Source organism: Crocuta crocuta, unplaced genomic scaffold (genome assembly GCF_008692635.1).
Source record: "Crocuta crocuta isolate KB4526 unplaced genomic scaffold, BGI_CrCroc_1.0 scaffold6, whole genome shotgun sequence".
In the NCBI taxonomy this organism is placed as follows: Eukaryota; Metazoa; Chordata; class Mammalia; order Carnivora; family Hyaenidae; genus Crocuta; species Crocuta crocuta.
This window is the reverse complement of record NW_027531917.1, coordinates 7,938,019-7,954,748: the sequence shown is the minus strand read 5'-3', so window position 1 is coordinate 7,954,748 and position 16,730 is coordinate 7,938,019. Positions and strand designations below refer to the sequence as shown.

The following is a 16,730-nucleotide window of genomic DNA, read 5'->3' as shown; positions in this document are numbered from 1 at the left end:
AGTGTTCTTTGAATGGAATCTCTTGTTCTCTCTTGTTGAGACTTTGGTTATTTTATTTCCCTACTCATAGTGGTACTTGGGACTCTCCACCATGTGTACTTTGGCTTGTTTCTTGAGGTAGCCCTGAAAAAACAGACAGACAAATACACAGGGAACAAAGGCTCACAAATGCATAGACAAATCCAAGAAATATGGAAACCAAAATGGAAAAAGAAAAAGAAAAAAAGGAAGGGTCAAAAGCAGAAGAAGGGGGGATGACAAATAATAAAAATGAAAAATAAAGAAAAAAGAAGAAAAGAAAAGGAAATAGAAGAAAAACAAAATACAAAGACAGTCTAAAGGCATAAAACCAGAATTCCCAGCTACAAATAAAGATCTGGGTGTAACCAGTGCTGATGGAAGAGCATATACAAAGAGAGAAATGACAGGATGGGGAGGAAGTGAAATTGGATATGAAATGACCAGGCAGAGAGACTAAGAGGCTTAATTCAGAGAGAAAGAGTAGAATATGGTTAGAGGTGAGGAGAAAGAAATGAAGGAAATGTTTCTCAGAGAAACTACATAATCTGATTACTCTTGAGAGAGAGACAGAGAGAGAGATAAAAAGGTAGTGGTGGAGGTGTTGAGTATACATGTAGAGAATGGATTAAGTGTGATTGTTTAAGCAAACTAGTGACCAGAGTGCCCAGTCCAACAGAGTGGAGGTTACAAATAAGACAAGGTAAAAATATATCTGAATAGAAAGAATTGATCTAGAATTAATCACGGCAGTGCATCCATGTTGGTCTTGCCCCGGGCTCTGGTAAAAAAAAGAAAGAAAAAGAAAAGAAAGCAGCTCTCTAGCGGGGATGGGTGTGGTTTGGTGTAGGCAGGTCTTAGTCTCCACTACTCACGTCCTGCAGGCTGCTCCCTGAGGTCCTGACTTGGTGGTTGTGGGGAGAAAAATGGCAGCACCCCAGTCACATCTCAAACCAAGCATTGTAACTCACTCTTCTGGGTCGGATCTCCCTATGCCACGGGTGTAGCCAAAGTGGGCCGTGCTGTATATCTCAAGCCATGCCTTGTTTCCAGATCTTAGTCCACGTGCCCCATTGATAACGCCTGAAATATAAACTCACAAGCCGATCCCCTCCAAGCAGTTTCAAGCCTATCGCCTCCCCAGTGGGAATTGAGCCAAGCCAGAAGAGCTGCAGCATGGCTTTAGGCTCGCCGCTTCCCCTCCAGGTCGAGCTGGCGAGTGAGGAGCAGTTTCTCCTGGGGTTGCCTGGGACCAGTGCATCCTGGTCAGCTGGACAGCAGGAAACCAGATCCCTCCGTGTCCCAAGCTGAGGTTTTTCTCTTCTCCAGGGATAGGGACAGTGTCTTGAGCGGTTTCAGCTGCTCTTTCTTTTCCCCTAGCCTCACCGTGGCTCCCCACAAAGGGGTCTCCCTCTCCCCCCTCCATGTCTATGCTTCTGGCCTGTTTTTATCTTCCCCAGTTCTCACTCACATTATAAGGTTTTCTTAGCGGACTCTCTCCTTTTCCTCTCAAACTCCTGGATTTTTTAAGGGTTCCTATGGCTTCAGGCCTTCTCTGTTTGAGAGATGGGGGCAAGTGAAATGTACGGGCTCCCTACTTCTCACCATCTTGCCTTCCCAGCCTGTATGTCTGTTTCATTTATTTTGTTCTCCATCTCTAATTGGTTCTTTTTTATCTCATTGTTAAGGATCTCACTAATGTTCTCCACTCTTTTCTCAAGTTCACTGAGTATCTTTGTGATAATTACTTTGAATTCTCCATCAGATATATAACTGATCTTCTTTTTGCTTAGGTCACTTGCTGTGATTTTATCCTGTTCTTTCATTTGGGACATATTCCTCTGTTTCCTCATTTTGTTTAACTCTCTTTGTTTCTCTGTGTTAGAAAAGACAGTTATATCTCTTCCACTTGTAAATAATGGCCTTATGAAAAGTAGTTCCTTTGGTGCCCTGCTGTGCAATGTGCCCCATTTAGCAAAACTTGGCACTTCAGGGGTGTTTCCTATGTGTGATGAGTGTGACCTGCTGTTGTGGGTGAGCCACCTTTCCTTTCAGTACAAGGTAAGCCACTATTTTCCTTGCCTGATGTCCTTAATGGTTGGTTCCTGTGGTGTTAGTGGGCCAGTCTGGTGATGACTTGAGCTTGAGTTGAGTCAGACTAGGTGTTTGTCAGAGATGCAGTGACACCAAACTGCTGGGTGCTTTCTCTTGTGTTGTCTCCTGAGATTTTGTTCATGGTTGGGGCCTACAGTTGGAGCACTTGTCTCCCTGCTTGGCCTCTGCCTGACTGGTATGTGTAGTTATCTTTCCTTCTCTCTGGCGCAAGAATTATTTTGGAGTGTTACTGACCACTGTAGGGGCTGCTTGTATACATTCAGGGCTGTGACGCTTCTGTGGGTGCGGCCAAGAGCAAATTGGGGAGGGCAGATCCACTGAAGTTCAGTGCTAGGGAGTAGTGCCATGGGGTGGTGGTTCTAACAAGTTTTATACACCACCATTTCATTCCAGGAGGGGCCCTGCAGCACCCAGACCAACGTGGGCTGTCCAGAGGGGTGGAATGGCAGAAACATAGTGCAGGGAGGCCTGATGGTGGTACTGGCCAAGTTAGACAGGGAGTCCTGCAGGTGGCCATGTGTTTACATTGGGAGTTGGGGGAGGAACAAATTTCTTTTGCTGCTGGAGGAATTTCCCAGTGATTTCTGTACCTCTAGGGCATGTTCTGAGATCCTGTATGCTCCAGGTGCCTTTCAAACTGCTGCTTCGATGCTATATCTCTGTGTGCTGTTTCTCATGCTGTCTCTTTAAGGATGGAGACTCAGTTTCTTCTCACCCTCCTACCTCTTCCAGAGGTAAGTCTGATGATCTTTTTTAAAATTCCAGGTTTGGGGCACCTGGGTGGCTCAGTTGGTTAAGCGTCCAACTTCAGCTCAGGTCATGATCTCAGTTTGTGAGTTTGAGCCCTGCATCAGGCTCTGTGCTGACAGCTCAGAGCTGGAGCCTGCTTTGGATTCTGTGTCTCACTCTCTCTCTGCCCCTCACCCACTCATGCTCTGTCTCTCTCTCTCAAAAATAAATAAAATATTAAAAATAATTTTTATAAAAAATAAAAAATAAAACTCCAGGTTTAGGTCTCACCAGTTGTAAGAACTCACAAAATTCGGCTCCTCTGGTTTGCAAAGCCAAATGTTATGGGCATTCATCTTCCTCATTCAGGGTCCCCAATAAGGAGATCTGTTTCTCTCCCCTCTTTATGTCCATGGCATCTCTCTCTCCTACAGTCATTGAGTCCATTTAGTTCCTGAGTCTTCACCGTTTCTACCCTCTTAGATGTAGCCTCTTCACTACATATAGTTGTGAAATCTGCAGGTCATTTTCTGGATTTTTTTACACTGATGTGTTATCTAGCTGTATCCTAGGATACTAGATACATATAGGATACAACTAGATATCCTAGATGGTGTAGATAAGATGAGCCTAAGGTCCTCCTCTTACACTATCTTCCCTGGAAGTTGCAGTCTTTGTTCTCAGTGGCCCACAAGAGATTGGTGGTGTCAAGTCTTGTCAGTGCCCAGAAGGTGGGGGAAATGACTATATGCCTATTTAGGCTTCTGGACAACTTACTTTAGTTGCTTACTCTGTCAGCTCCAAGGTTCATACTAATTGGAAGCCCAATGTTTAAGCAGCAGCTGGTAAAGATGGAATGTTAGATACATAGTCTGGCCTCTATCAAGGAAAAACAGAGCTGGTTATTTTTGCTTACTTGCTCTGTGCTTAGCCATAGGGAATAGGCACTGGGACTACTTTTGAAGCTATATAAAAGTACCTCTCTGTTCTTTTTGGTCCTGGGGGACTTGTGAATGCCAAGCCTTGTCAACTCCAACAGCTAGGTAATTTAGAAGCCAAAGTATCAGGGGGTGGCAGTTGTAGAAGTTGGGGCAATAGATGTCTGGATGAATACCTTTGAGAGAGAAGCTGGAGACATAATTTTATCACTGGGTCAAGCTAGGGTAAGAAGGCACACAAAGTAGAATCCCAACCCTCAGGCAGCAACTGGGACAGTGTGTGGTTAAACCCTTTCCAGTGAGAAACTGGGAGCATTTGATTTTTGCCTGTTCTCTACGCTGAGCCTGGGGGATAGCCCAAGAAGTGCTTATGTGTCAATTGAAAAATGCTTCTTTCCAAGGCACCTGGGTGGCTCATTTGGTTAAGTGTCTGACATCAGCTCAGGTCATGATCTCACCGTTCTTGAGTCTGAGCCCCCACATCAGATTGGATTCTGTCTCCCTCTCTCTCTGTCCCTCCCCTGCTTGTGCTTTAGCATATTCTCTCTCAAATATAAATAAACATTTAAAAAATGCTTTTCTTCTGTGGTCAAGGGAGTGTCATGAATGCTGAGCCCCATTAGCTCTCAGAGCTGGAACTAGACCCTCAGGTGGCACCTATTAAATCTGAGGTGTTAGATGTGTGAACTAGCTCCATCTAGGGAAAAACACAGACTAATTTTTCTCTCTGGAGCAGGTCAGGGCAGTGCCCACAAACTCTTTCAGGCTCCCAGGGAAGCCTCGTGAGCTCCCAGATGCAGGGTTAGATTAGAAGCATTACCTTTGGACAGCAGCTGGGAAAGTGTACAGTCAAACCCATTCCTGGGAGAAACTGGGGTCTGGGTGTTTTTGCCTGCTCCCTCTGTGCCACGCCTGGGGGACGAGCAGTGAGGAATACTTTTAAACTTATATTCTTGTTTTCTGTGGCACTGGGGACTCACAAATGTTTAGCCCTGTTGACTCCCAGAGCTGGGTGATTTGGGAGCCAGTTTCTTGAGTAGCAACCATTAAAGTTGGGGCACTAGGTATATTGCCCAAACCCTTTGCTTATTAGGGAGAAACTGGGTATTGGGCATTCCCTACTGATTGTGTGTAAGGTGCTGGCTAGTGGCAGGATTTATTATATGACCATGTCTCATATTTCCTATCCAATTCTAAGAATTCTTAGATCAATTTGTTTGTAGGTGGCATATAAACAGGTAAAATTAGTCTTCTCTTTTACTTTTTGTTTTGTTGAAATTTATTACATATTTTAATTAAGACATATAATACATGTTCATTATATAAAAGCTTGTTCATCGTAGATATATGGATTGAAGAAAGTAAGATTTCTCATAATTCCATCTTTGGAAATAATTTTTATCACCTGCTTTGTGCATATTCTTTATTTTTTTCTCTATATTATTTCTCTTAAGATTCTAAAAGAAACTAATCTTGTTATAAATATGGTTTTACAACTTATATTTTAACTTACATTCCATTTGAACATAGTTATTTATATAGATCCACTTCATTCTTCTTAATTGCTATATTTGTATACCTTTGTTTAACAGATCCTTTGCTGTCAGATGTTCTTTCCTCAATCTTTGTCTATTACAAACATTTAAAAAATTTATATCTTATACATATATCTTCATTCCCTGGTGGAAATGTCTCAATTGTATAAAATTCACTAAGTGAAGTTGATGTGTCAAATGATACAAAACATCATAATTTTAGTAGATTTTGCAAAATTGCCCTTCAAACTGGTGGTATCCATTTATAGTTCTAACAATAATATATGAAATTCTATAAGAGAATATTGACTTCCCTTTTTCAGTGACTGAAATTTAGGTAGATTTAAAAATACGTCTCCTCATGGTTTTGTTTTGGCACTTGTATGTTTTGTTATATGTATGTTTAAGCATAACTTAATTAGTTACAGTATTTTCTTATCTCTTTCATTTGCCTCTTTACATCTTGACACATTTTTGTATTACTATGTTTGATTCATAGGAGCTCTCTTTCTGTCTTGGCTCTCTGTCTCTGTGTACTTACATATATAAATATACATGAAAGTATTTATTGTTCATGTTGCAATTGTTTTTCCCCTTTTCAATTTACTTTTAAAATTAATTTGAGTTATATTTTATGGATATAGGTTTCAAATGTTTATGAAACCAGATCTATCAATCTATTCTTTTTTTAAAAATTTTTAATGTTTTTTATTCATTTCTGAGAGAGAGAGAGAGAGAGAGAGAGCGTGAGAAGGGAGAGAGAGGGAGATACAGAATCCGAAACAGGGTCCAGGCTCTGAGCTAGCTGTCAGCACAGAGCCAGACGCGGGGCTCGAACCCACGAATCGTGAGATCATGACCTGAGCCGACGTCGGACGCTTAACCGACTGAGCCACCCAGGCGCCCCTATCAATCTATTCTTAAAAGATCTCTTTATGTTTACAAACATTAAAAAGAATCCCTTTATCCAAAAATGAATACATATTTTTCCATATTAAAATAAAATATAATACTTTTCTGTTTTTTATCTTTTGCAGTATGGCTTTTATTTGTTTGTAATTAAATTTATATATGCTGTCCATTTTCTATTCTAGGTGTTGCTTATCGTAAATAAAAATATATTGGAGCTCTTCTATTTACAAAATAAATACACTAAGATTTAATAAGAATTTTTTTCAGTATCAAACTTTGATAGTAATTTAATATATAATTTACCACGTCCATGTTATGCTAAACTTTTCTGCATTGCGTCTCTGGCATAATTCAAGGTTTCTGGTTCAATTGTTGGTTCCTATTATTCCTTTTTGACATTGGCATTTTTCCTTCAATGAAATAGGGCTATTTCACAAAATTTAAAAGACATTTTACCCTTACAAGCTTCAGCAAGAAGGTTGAAATGAAAGACAAGTAAGGGTAGAAGGTGGTAGAATAAAGGGTAACCATAGAAAGTTCATCAACCCAACGAAGATCGACCAGGAAGCCGATCCAGGAAGACAGACCAGCATCTGTCATTGTTAGTACCCACAAAACAATACTGTTGCATACATTTTTCTGTCAAGAACAAAGATTTACTTTTTAGAAGCGATTCTATAATTTTACTATAAATAAACTAGAGCAAATTGTCTTGCTGGCAATTAACATCAAAAAACATCTTTTAGCTGTTAAAATATGATGTTTTTCTTTCTATACCTGATGTAAAAATTTAGGCACATTAAATGGGCATTGTATTCGGGAACTTGTAAAAAGATGCTTATCTTACAGCATTCTATTTCAATTCTCTTGATTGTTCAGCATAATTAAAATAAAGTTCTCAAACACAAACAGCTTGTCAAACACTTCTGGAAGTTTCTCCTGACTCAGGCCCACAGTGGCAAGAACATATTATAAATATGATAGGTCCTCTCCATTTAAGGGAATATATGCTTCAGTAAAGTTAAAGAGTCTTTAAATAAATTGAGTCATACTTTCTCTGACTATATATTTATAGAAATAAAATATGTAGTGCCTTCACAAAAGAATAATGATGATGATGATGATAAAAATGATGGTAATTACAATAATGTAATTGCATCATATTTGAAGAGCTCTGACATAATAATATCATATAATAATTATTATTTATCAAGTATTCTGGTTATTATGCTATAATAAATAACCCTAATATTTAGTGATGTAAAATAATTCTTTTGATAGTTTCAGTGGGCAAAGAACTTGGAAAGGGCACAATGTAGATGACTTGTCCCTGCTTTAGGATACCTGAAGTCTCAACTGGAAGCCTCCAAGTCTGAGAGATGGTATGATCTAATGGCTCCTTCACTCAAATGTCTGGTGATTAATGATGGCTGTCAAATGAGGCCTTAGCTGGAATTTCAGCTGGAATGCATATCCATGTCCTTTCAATGTGCCCTGGGCTTCCTCACAACTTGGTGGCTAGGTTCAAAGAGTGAGAGTTTCAAGAAAGAGTAAGAGCCAGGCAGAAGCCATCTCATCTCTTACGATCTAGCTTCAGAAGTCAAGCACTTCTGATGTCTACTGCATTCTTTGTGTTGAGGCATTTACAAAGATTTATCTAGTTTCAAGAAGAAGTATAATAGAACCTATCTCCTGATGGAAAAGTGTCAACGAGGACCATGTGGAATGTGATATCATGTTTTCGTGGGGTCAAGTCCCACATTGGATTCTGTGCATATAGTGGGGAACCTGCTTGAGATTCTCTCTCTCCTTCTCTCTCTGCCCCTCCCAATCTTGTGCTTGCTCTCTCTCCCAAAAATAAATAAATAAACTTAAAAAAATAAATATAGAAACAAACTATTCCAGAACATTCCAACTTCCAAGGAAGCAAGGAATTCATCAAATCATGTATTTTCTGGAAATATCCATTTCTGGACATTTTTGCTATAACGTTCTAGGTACTCTTATTTTTAACTGGAGTTAACTGGAGTGGCTTGTAACAGCTGCTTACTGCAGGCTCTACTCATTCTTTCTGGATGCCATTGCTGAGAACCTGAACCAAGGCTTGTCACAATTGGCACTATAAATTGCCACAGTTTTCTATGAAAGGCCCTGAAAAAGCCATTGACAAAATTACCTACTTGAGGACACCAGAGGGAGCCATCATTGGAAGTAGCAGGTGGACTGTCAGGCTTGAGGGTTGCCATTCTCTGATATCCAGTGTAAGTGACTCTAATCAGTGTGGAAAAGATAATATCAGTCTTTTCAAGTTTTCTTGTTAGAAGGTATGATTAGCTTTCTATTAGGAAAGTTAGTAAGTAGTTCAGAAATTTTGGGAAGAGGATAAGGCAGATATTGAAACTTTAAATTCTGCTTGGTTCCTTAGAATCTCTATGGAGTACATAATCCTGGAAACAGTTCATAAAATTCTGACTAATGGAAGATATATAAACTATAGCCAAATAAACATAGATGCTAGAAATATTGAGAATCGGTTAGTTAACAATAAATTGATACTGTTGTTATTTTCAATGGATTGGGCCTAGAACCTAGCTTATTGTGAAAATTTCTTTTAAAAAATTACCACAGAAAAATAGAATAAAATCAATATTCTATTCATGTCACAAACAACTTGATTGTCTTCAGTTACCAATATCATTTCTCCCAAAGAGGTGTGCAGATGTCCCTGAAAGCTCCCATTTGCCAGTGACAGAAGACAGCCATAAAGCCAACTTTTTTATTTGTGGTTAGATTCCAAAATGCTGAAATAGACTATAATAAAATGTGCTTTGTTCCTAGAAAACTATACAGCTTGTGTAACTTTTTATACACTACATTTTTTGCTTCTCACTTCAGGGATTTTTCTCAAACTTAATTTTCAACTAGCTCATGCTGAACAGATCTCAGTAATTTACACCACCCTCTAGCTTGTTAGTGAGTCCAGAAAATGCGATTTATATTTGATATCTTCTTCCTCATTCTCCATATTATATTTACCACTAAATCATCTGAATTCTCCCTCCAAATTGTGCCGCATGCCACTCCCTTATATCCATCTCTACTGCCACCTTTCTAACAAACAAACATCATTTCTTGCCTAAACCACTGCAGTAACCTCCAAATTTATCATCCTGTTTTCATTCTTGACCCTCTCCAATCCAGTTTTCACAGAACAGGCAGAGAACTATTTTTAAATCATAAATTGAGTTTCATGCTGTTTCTCAACTTAAAAAATTCAAGTGGCTTTGCATTACACTGAGAATGAAATCCAAACTCCTAATTTTTGGCTACAAGATTCCAGTTGAAATGTCTTCCCCCTTGAGATTATGTGTGATGGATAAATTTCATTTACTTCTTCAGAGTCAGATATCTGAGTAGGAGCAGAGTGGGTTCAGGGCATTTAGACTGTCAGTCAACTCCCTACAGTTGGTTGCCGCAGCTCCTTTTATTTATTTACTTATTTTTTAAATGTTTATTTATTTGAGAGAGAGAGAGAGAGAATGGGTCAGGGAGGGGCAGAGAAAGAAAAAGAGGGAGACACAGAATCTGAACCAGGTTCCAGGCTCTGAGCTGTCAGCACAGAGCCCAATGCAGGTTCAAACAAACTGGGAGATCATGACCTGAGCTCAAGTTGACTGAGCTTAGCTGAATGAGCCACCCAGGCACCCGCCCCAGCTCCTTTTACATGGGCATCTAGTTATAACTACTCACTCCTCTGCACTTTTGGGCCCAGATGTGGTAATGGTTTTCCACTGTTGTTCACTCTGGAGGAAGTACATCTTTTCTTATTTATTGCCCTACTCCTTGCTCACTCCCTTGTAAGTAGTCCTTTACTAAAATTCTTACAAATTACCCAGATTGCAGGTGCCATCTCTTTTTTTTGTTAGGAATATGACTGATAAAGCATCTGGCAGTTGGGGTCGCCTGAAAAATGGATCGATAGTTGAGGAACACATAGATAATCTTTTGATAGGGAGGGATAGGACACTAGTAATCCATGGCTTAGTGTCTTTTTTTAAAATGTTTATTTATTTTTGAGAGAGAGAGCATGAGTGGGGAATAGCAGAGAGAGAGGAGCAGAGAGAGGAGCAGAGCCTCTAAAACAGGCTCCCCACTGACAGCCGAGAGCCTGATGTGGGGCTTGACCTCATAAACCATGAGATCATGACCTGAGCCAAAATCAAGGATTGGACACTCAACCAAACTGAGGCATCCAGGAGCCCCATGGCTTACAGTGTCTTTATGATAATTCAGAATTCCACCCATGTTGCACAGGCATAAGTGAATGTAGAAAGGCAAGGGGTGGAAATCAAGTGCTGTGGCACTTGGTCTTATGTTAGCAATAGTGACTATAAAGATTTGTAGATCAGTTGGCTGTTTCAGAAGATCCTGGAAATCATATGGGGTTAAAGGACCAAATTCAAAGTCATAAAAATATAATGCAGAGTACAAGATGGAAATCAGAAATCTTCAAGGACATCTTTGAAGGAGTCCTCTTATTTCCATAGTCACAGGGCAGATATGGCTGAGGACAAAGCCCAAGGCCTGATTATAAAGGCTGCAGAGTTGTAGTGCCAGTTCAAGTCTCAATCCCATGGGACAAAGTGATCTTACCTCCCTGTCCCATCTAAGGGAAAAGATTCCCCTTGAAATGAAACTTTTAATGACTGCTACTGAGTAAGATGTCCCACAAAGAAGTGCCAGTTCTTGGGGCACGTGGCGGATCAGTCAGTTAAGCAAAGCACTCTTGATTTCAGTTTAGGTCATGATCTCACAATCTGTGGGATCAGGCCCTCTGTCAGGTTCTGTGCTGATAGTTGTGGGTCTGCTTGGGATTCTCTCTCCCTCTCTGCCCCTTCCTCACTCATGCTATCTCTCTCTCTTTCTCTCAAAATAAATAAATAAACTTAAAAAAAAAGAAGTGCCAGCTCTCTTACATACACAGCACCGTTTCCCTTCATGGCTCCTCTACCCATAGGACCACATTAGTTTGTATTAGCAGGAATCAGAAGCATGTGAGAGTGTAGATTCTATGGGTGTTACTTGATTGGACAAAAATGACTGATATACATATGCTCACCAAAGTTACAGAATTTAATGTGCTGCTTTAAGCACATAGGAATGATTTTAATCAATTAGGTTGGCTAATTATAGGCTGGAGACATTGGTGACCTTTCATCAAAAAAGTGTCAAAGCCAGAATTTACCTGGCATACTGCAGAAGAAGGAGTTAAAAGGCCCAGGGAGATAGCAATATTGGGTTCATTTAATACCACAAACTGTTCAAGTACTCCTCTAACCATACCTGTCAGGAGGGCCAGGAACACTTTCTTGACAAGGCATTATTTGAAAATGCCTTAGGTGGAAGGTTACTAATAGTCACCCCTGTAATCTGGAGATCATGGTTGGGATGCTCACTCACTCACTCACTCACTCACTCACTCTCCTTAACTAAATAAATCCCAACTTTGGGCTTTGTTGATTTCAGTAACAGCTAAGCGTTAATACTATGAATGACAGAATTAAAGAGCAAAGAAAAAAACCCTACTTCCAACATCCCAACATTCTGGTAGGACGTATTCTCATTTTACATAACGTTGTGAATCTAACGTCTTAGAAATCAAAAATATGAATTTTTAAATTTATTTTAAACAACTTTGTGATTTTTTTCTTGTGTTCTTTAAGCCATAGTCATTCAAAATTTTGTTTATTTGCTGTTGGCTTCTTAGCCCTTAAGCCTTTCTTAAAAACAGAGTCCAATTTGTAAAATTTATATTATATATATGCATATATATGATGTATATATTAATGTAAGTTTTATATATCTGTATACTTCAACCGACGTTAAAAGAGAGCTATAGATAAAAGCATGTGGAAAACGGTTCAGATTTTCTTTTGTTAGGCTCTGAAGAGCATGGTTGGAAATTCGCTCATCAACTGGTCAAGGTGATTGGCTTATTGCTTTTACAATTGTCCTTTCCCTCTTTAAAAGGAAGATGATGAGTTGTTGCTATCAGAGACACTGTGTCCTTCAAAAACTCATAAATAATATTTAGTGACTCAGTAATTGCTTCAGTCAATTCCTTAAGTTAGGTTGGGATGTGTTATTAGGATCTGATAATTGGATGAAATTCAGTTTTTAATGTAATGTTTGATATTAAATTGTCCTGTTTTTACCACCTTACCACATATCTAGTTATTGACTGGCACAAGAAATTAAAGGAATGTTGCCTTTGTTTTGTTACTGTCATTGGTGGATATTTTTTCTTTTGCTATAGACCTACTAAAATGAAAGTTAATTTCAAGTTTATTTTTCAGGATTCAGGAAGGGAACATATATCAAACAAATTACTTGATAATATGGTAATATGAATAAGATTAATGAAATTTATCAAATATGTCAGTGATGGTTTTCTTATGACAATAGATTTTAATTCACAGAATTCGCACCACCTTACTTGAAGTCAAGTTTTCAGAGATTAACATAATAGCAATAACAGCAAAAATAATGACTAATATTTGTTGAGCATCATGTACTAAGCCCTGTGCTTTAAGTACTTTATATGGATGATCTCATTGAAGTCTCAGATCAAATCACTATGTGATATCATATACAGTTTCACAAATAAGGGAATTAGATGTAAAGAGGTTAGGTAAATTTCCCATGGCCATAAACATAGTAAAAGTGACTAAAAAAGGCCATGTTTAAATCCATAGTCTATGCTAAACTCTCTCCCTGTCGATGGTGCTTCTCTCTAATTATCATAGTAAGGAGAGCAGAAGATGGAGAAATTGACAGTTAGTACTCTGAAAGAAGTAGAGAATTAGACATGAAAGGAAATGTAGAAGCCAACTAGTCGAACCATATTTTATTGAAAAAGAACACAAGGCCCAAATAGTATAATATAGCATCCAGATTGCTTAGGTTTACCTTGAAATGAAGGGACTTTAGGCCTCTTAATTCCTCAGTTTTCTCATCTATGAAATGGGAATGATATTAATAGAACCTACCTCAAAGAATCACTCTAAGATTCACATAACCCTTGTAATATGTATCTAGTTTTCCCTCTTTCTGAAGTTTAAGAACAAGATAATTCAGGCAATGTAAGAATTAAAAAGGATATCCTTTCGTTTTTAGTTTTATTATAAACTTAAAAGGAGAACTAAATAAATTGTTATCTACATGCATCACTTTGTATTCTAATTCCCAGAAATGTTAGAATAAAGAATAAGGAAGCATATGGCCAGGAACGTACATAATAAAATTAAAAATTAGATTCAAATTTTTAGCAGGGATGAAAGTGATATATTATCTTTGGTTTCTTGGAGCTAATTTGTAGACAGAAAAAGGCTTAGTGTCTCTAGTGGGATATACCACTTTAAAAGTAGCAGAAAACCCAACCAACATTCACCTGTCCAAATAATAGTTACTATCTTGGTTAACAAGAAACGCTGAGTAGACAGCTCTTGGCATTGGTTTATCTATGTGATAACACCAGGGTTGCTGTCTCTGCAATTATATTGGCCTTCCTTTCCTGGCCAAAAGACCATTACTGTAGGTACAGAAATCATGGACACAGTTAAAGCATGAAATGGGAGGGAAAGGATGAAACTAGCCTCTTCTGTCCCTTTTATTAGGAAAAGCAAAAGCCTTCAAAAAGTCTTCCCAACACACTGTGCTAATATCACCTTTGCCCAAACCAAGGTCATCATGTATCCAACCGGCTTTCCAGTATAGGCAGGCAATGAATAGTAAAGAATGGACTAGTCAACAGTATTATTTAGATTTATGATTATTACATGTTGACCACATTTTTGTATTAGCTGTGATATATACTAATGGAAACAGGGAAAGAAACTACCACTTACAGAGTAACTATTAAGTTCTAGGATGTATGTTAGGTACTTTATGGTCACTATTTAGTCCTCAAAACACCTTTGAGAAAATAGATGAATAAACTGAGATTCAGAAAGATGAATTTTATCCCAAATATCTTGTACATAATATTCTTTGAACCTGGGTCTGAATGACTTGAAAGTCTGTGTTTACAATTGGAATATGAAAAAATGAACAAAGCTGTAAAATAATAGCCACAGAGTCAGTGAATGCTTACTAAATGCCAGGCATCAAAAAGTTAACACATTGTAAAATAAATTATCACATTTATCCTCACAACAGTCTTATGAGATATTTTTGTCCCTATATCATAGATAAGTAAGTGGAGTCAGTGAAGGTGACTACCTGGTACAAATTTACTTAGCTACATATTTGGTACTGGGGTTGGTATCTAAATCTGAATAATTTGCTCCCAACCATTAAAATGGACTTCCATTTGCCATCTATACTTAGGAGAGTGTCTAACTTCCCATGATAACATGTGATGATTCTAGAATGAGTACAGAATATAACAACCAGACAGTTGTTAGAAATGTACAGTTGGGTTTTCCCCCATTTATCTGTTAAAAACTTCAGGATAAAGGAAATAATATGTAAGGCCAGGGGTGTCTGGCATAAATACTCTAATTTGCCTGATGGTCTGGAATAGTGTGAGGTTGGAAAAGACAGTTAAACTGAGGGAGTTCCTTAGAAGCAACTTGTTCTATCCCTCTCAATACAGTGTCATATATTCTTTATTTAAACATTTTTAATATAAATAAGACAATGGGAAAAAAAGCAGAAACAAAAAACACAGTACCTTAAGACCAATATTTCTGCACAATTCAGTTTAAAGTTCTCCTCAGGATATTGGAGAATTCAAGAACCAGAAGCTTTATGGAAGTGAAAAAAAGGCAAGTGTAAGGCACTGTTTTTTTTAATTAGGAGATGATAGTATTAACTCAGCATGAGCTTATAATGGACATGTGTGTATGTGGGTGGGGGGGGTGTAAGGATGAGAATGTTTTTTTTTTTTTGCCCCTACGTAAGTTCTCTGTAAAGAGGCTTTAAAGGCCTATATCCCTTCAAAGGTAATAATGAAGGGTTTCAGAAAGATGTTTCAGCACAGTTCACTGAGCAGAGTGAAAACATTTGCCATGAGGATATCAAATACATAGGGGAAAAAAGCACCTATAATAACTGATGGCAACCAACAACTAGAGGAAAAAAAATTTAAAAACAGATGTGAAATTTTATTGCTAGCACAACTATGATGAGTTTATAAAGTGAATTCTGTGCCTCAGGTGTCTGGCTTGAACATCTGAAATATCTTTTTTCTCAAGGTGTCTTTGTCAGTGGATCTGTTCATTATTCATTTGGACATGCTAATGTGAACCTGTAACCTCTAATGATCAGGAAAAGTGACTTTATGCTAATCCCAAAGAGGGGATAATTAGGCATTACAAGTCCCTCTGGTCCCCATCAGTAATAACCACCCCTATTTGTACCTTGAAGCTATAAATACATGATATTATATTGTAATTTATAACATGGTTCTGTTTTCTTTTCCTTCTTGCTACAAGACAAACACATACATATTGAATCTCTGTGTTTTTTAGAATAATTAAAATATTTAAGATTTTATTCTAAACTTCTAATAATACCTTTAATAATTTCATGATTTCTTTATTCTAATGATAATGATTACAAATAATAGTCATCACTAAACATTTACTGAGTTATTGCTAAACACTAGACTCTAAATATTTCATGAGCCTAACCTCAGTTTTCTCAGCAACATTATGGAATATGTACACTTATTTTATTTTAATTGAGCTCAGATCAAGTGTAGAAACCTTCATAGTTGTAAATATCAGTAGTAAAACCTTTCCATCACCGCTCAGAAATGATTAGTCTTTCATATCCCCTCCACCCTCACCCCAATCTCATTCATCAAGTCCTCAGTTATACACAGTCACCTTTATATACATGCACACACACTACAGACATAAGCCCTTATTGTTCTAAATTACTTTTTGCTTTTCAGAACTACAGGGATCATAAGTCAGTTACACTAGAAGGTCTGATGCTCAGAATTGTCTACTTTCATCACTGATCCACGTCAGTAAGAGCAAATCTCAGAGATCACTATTTTTATTTCACAGATGAGAAAATGATCCCCAGACAGATATTTAATTTGTTCAAGATCACATAGTTTATGAATGGAAAACTCATAAGTCTAGAGCCTCAAGATATAAGACAATGCTAGAGAAACTTAGATTGTACTGATATCCAAATTTAAGACTCTTATTTTAAAATTTTAAAGCTACATTGAATTATAACAGATTCCTGTTGGGAAAGCAGAAATAATTATGGACATTGCTCTTCACAGTTCACAACAATGCCTTTTGCCTATCTGGTGCTCCAGTGAATGTTTAGTGAACAAATAAATGAATTAGTAACGAAATATAGAGGAAGAGTTAATGCCTGAGAAATTTAGAATAATTCTATTAATTATCTTCATTCATTTTCAAAGCATTGAAGTGTGGATATTTGTTGCTACTCTGTA

General features: G+C 37.9%; 2 non-coding genes across 2 annotated transcripts; both read right to left on the bottom strand.

Moving 5' to 3' along the window:
- Positions 1–15,993: 15,993 nt before the first annotated feature.
- LOC144240600 (small nucleolar RNA U2-30) lies at positions 15,994–16,063 on the bottom strand. Its single transcript, XR_013337772.1, has one exon. It is a non-coding gene; the product is annotated as a small nucleolar RNA U2-30 (small nucleolar RNA).
- Positions 16,064–16,202: 139 nt separating this feature from the next.
- On the bottom strand, positions 16,203–16,279 carry LOC144240602 (small nucleolar RNA U2-19). The gene has a single exon (XR_013337773.1). It is a non-coding gene; the product is annotated as a small nucleolar RNA U2-19 (small nucleolar RNA).
- Between the last annotated feature and the right edge of the window lie 451 nt (positions 16,280–16,730).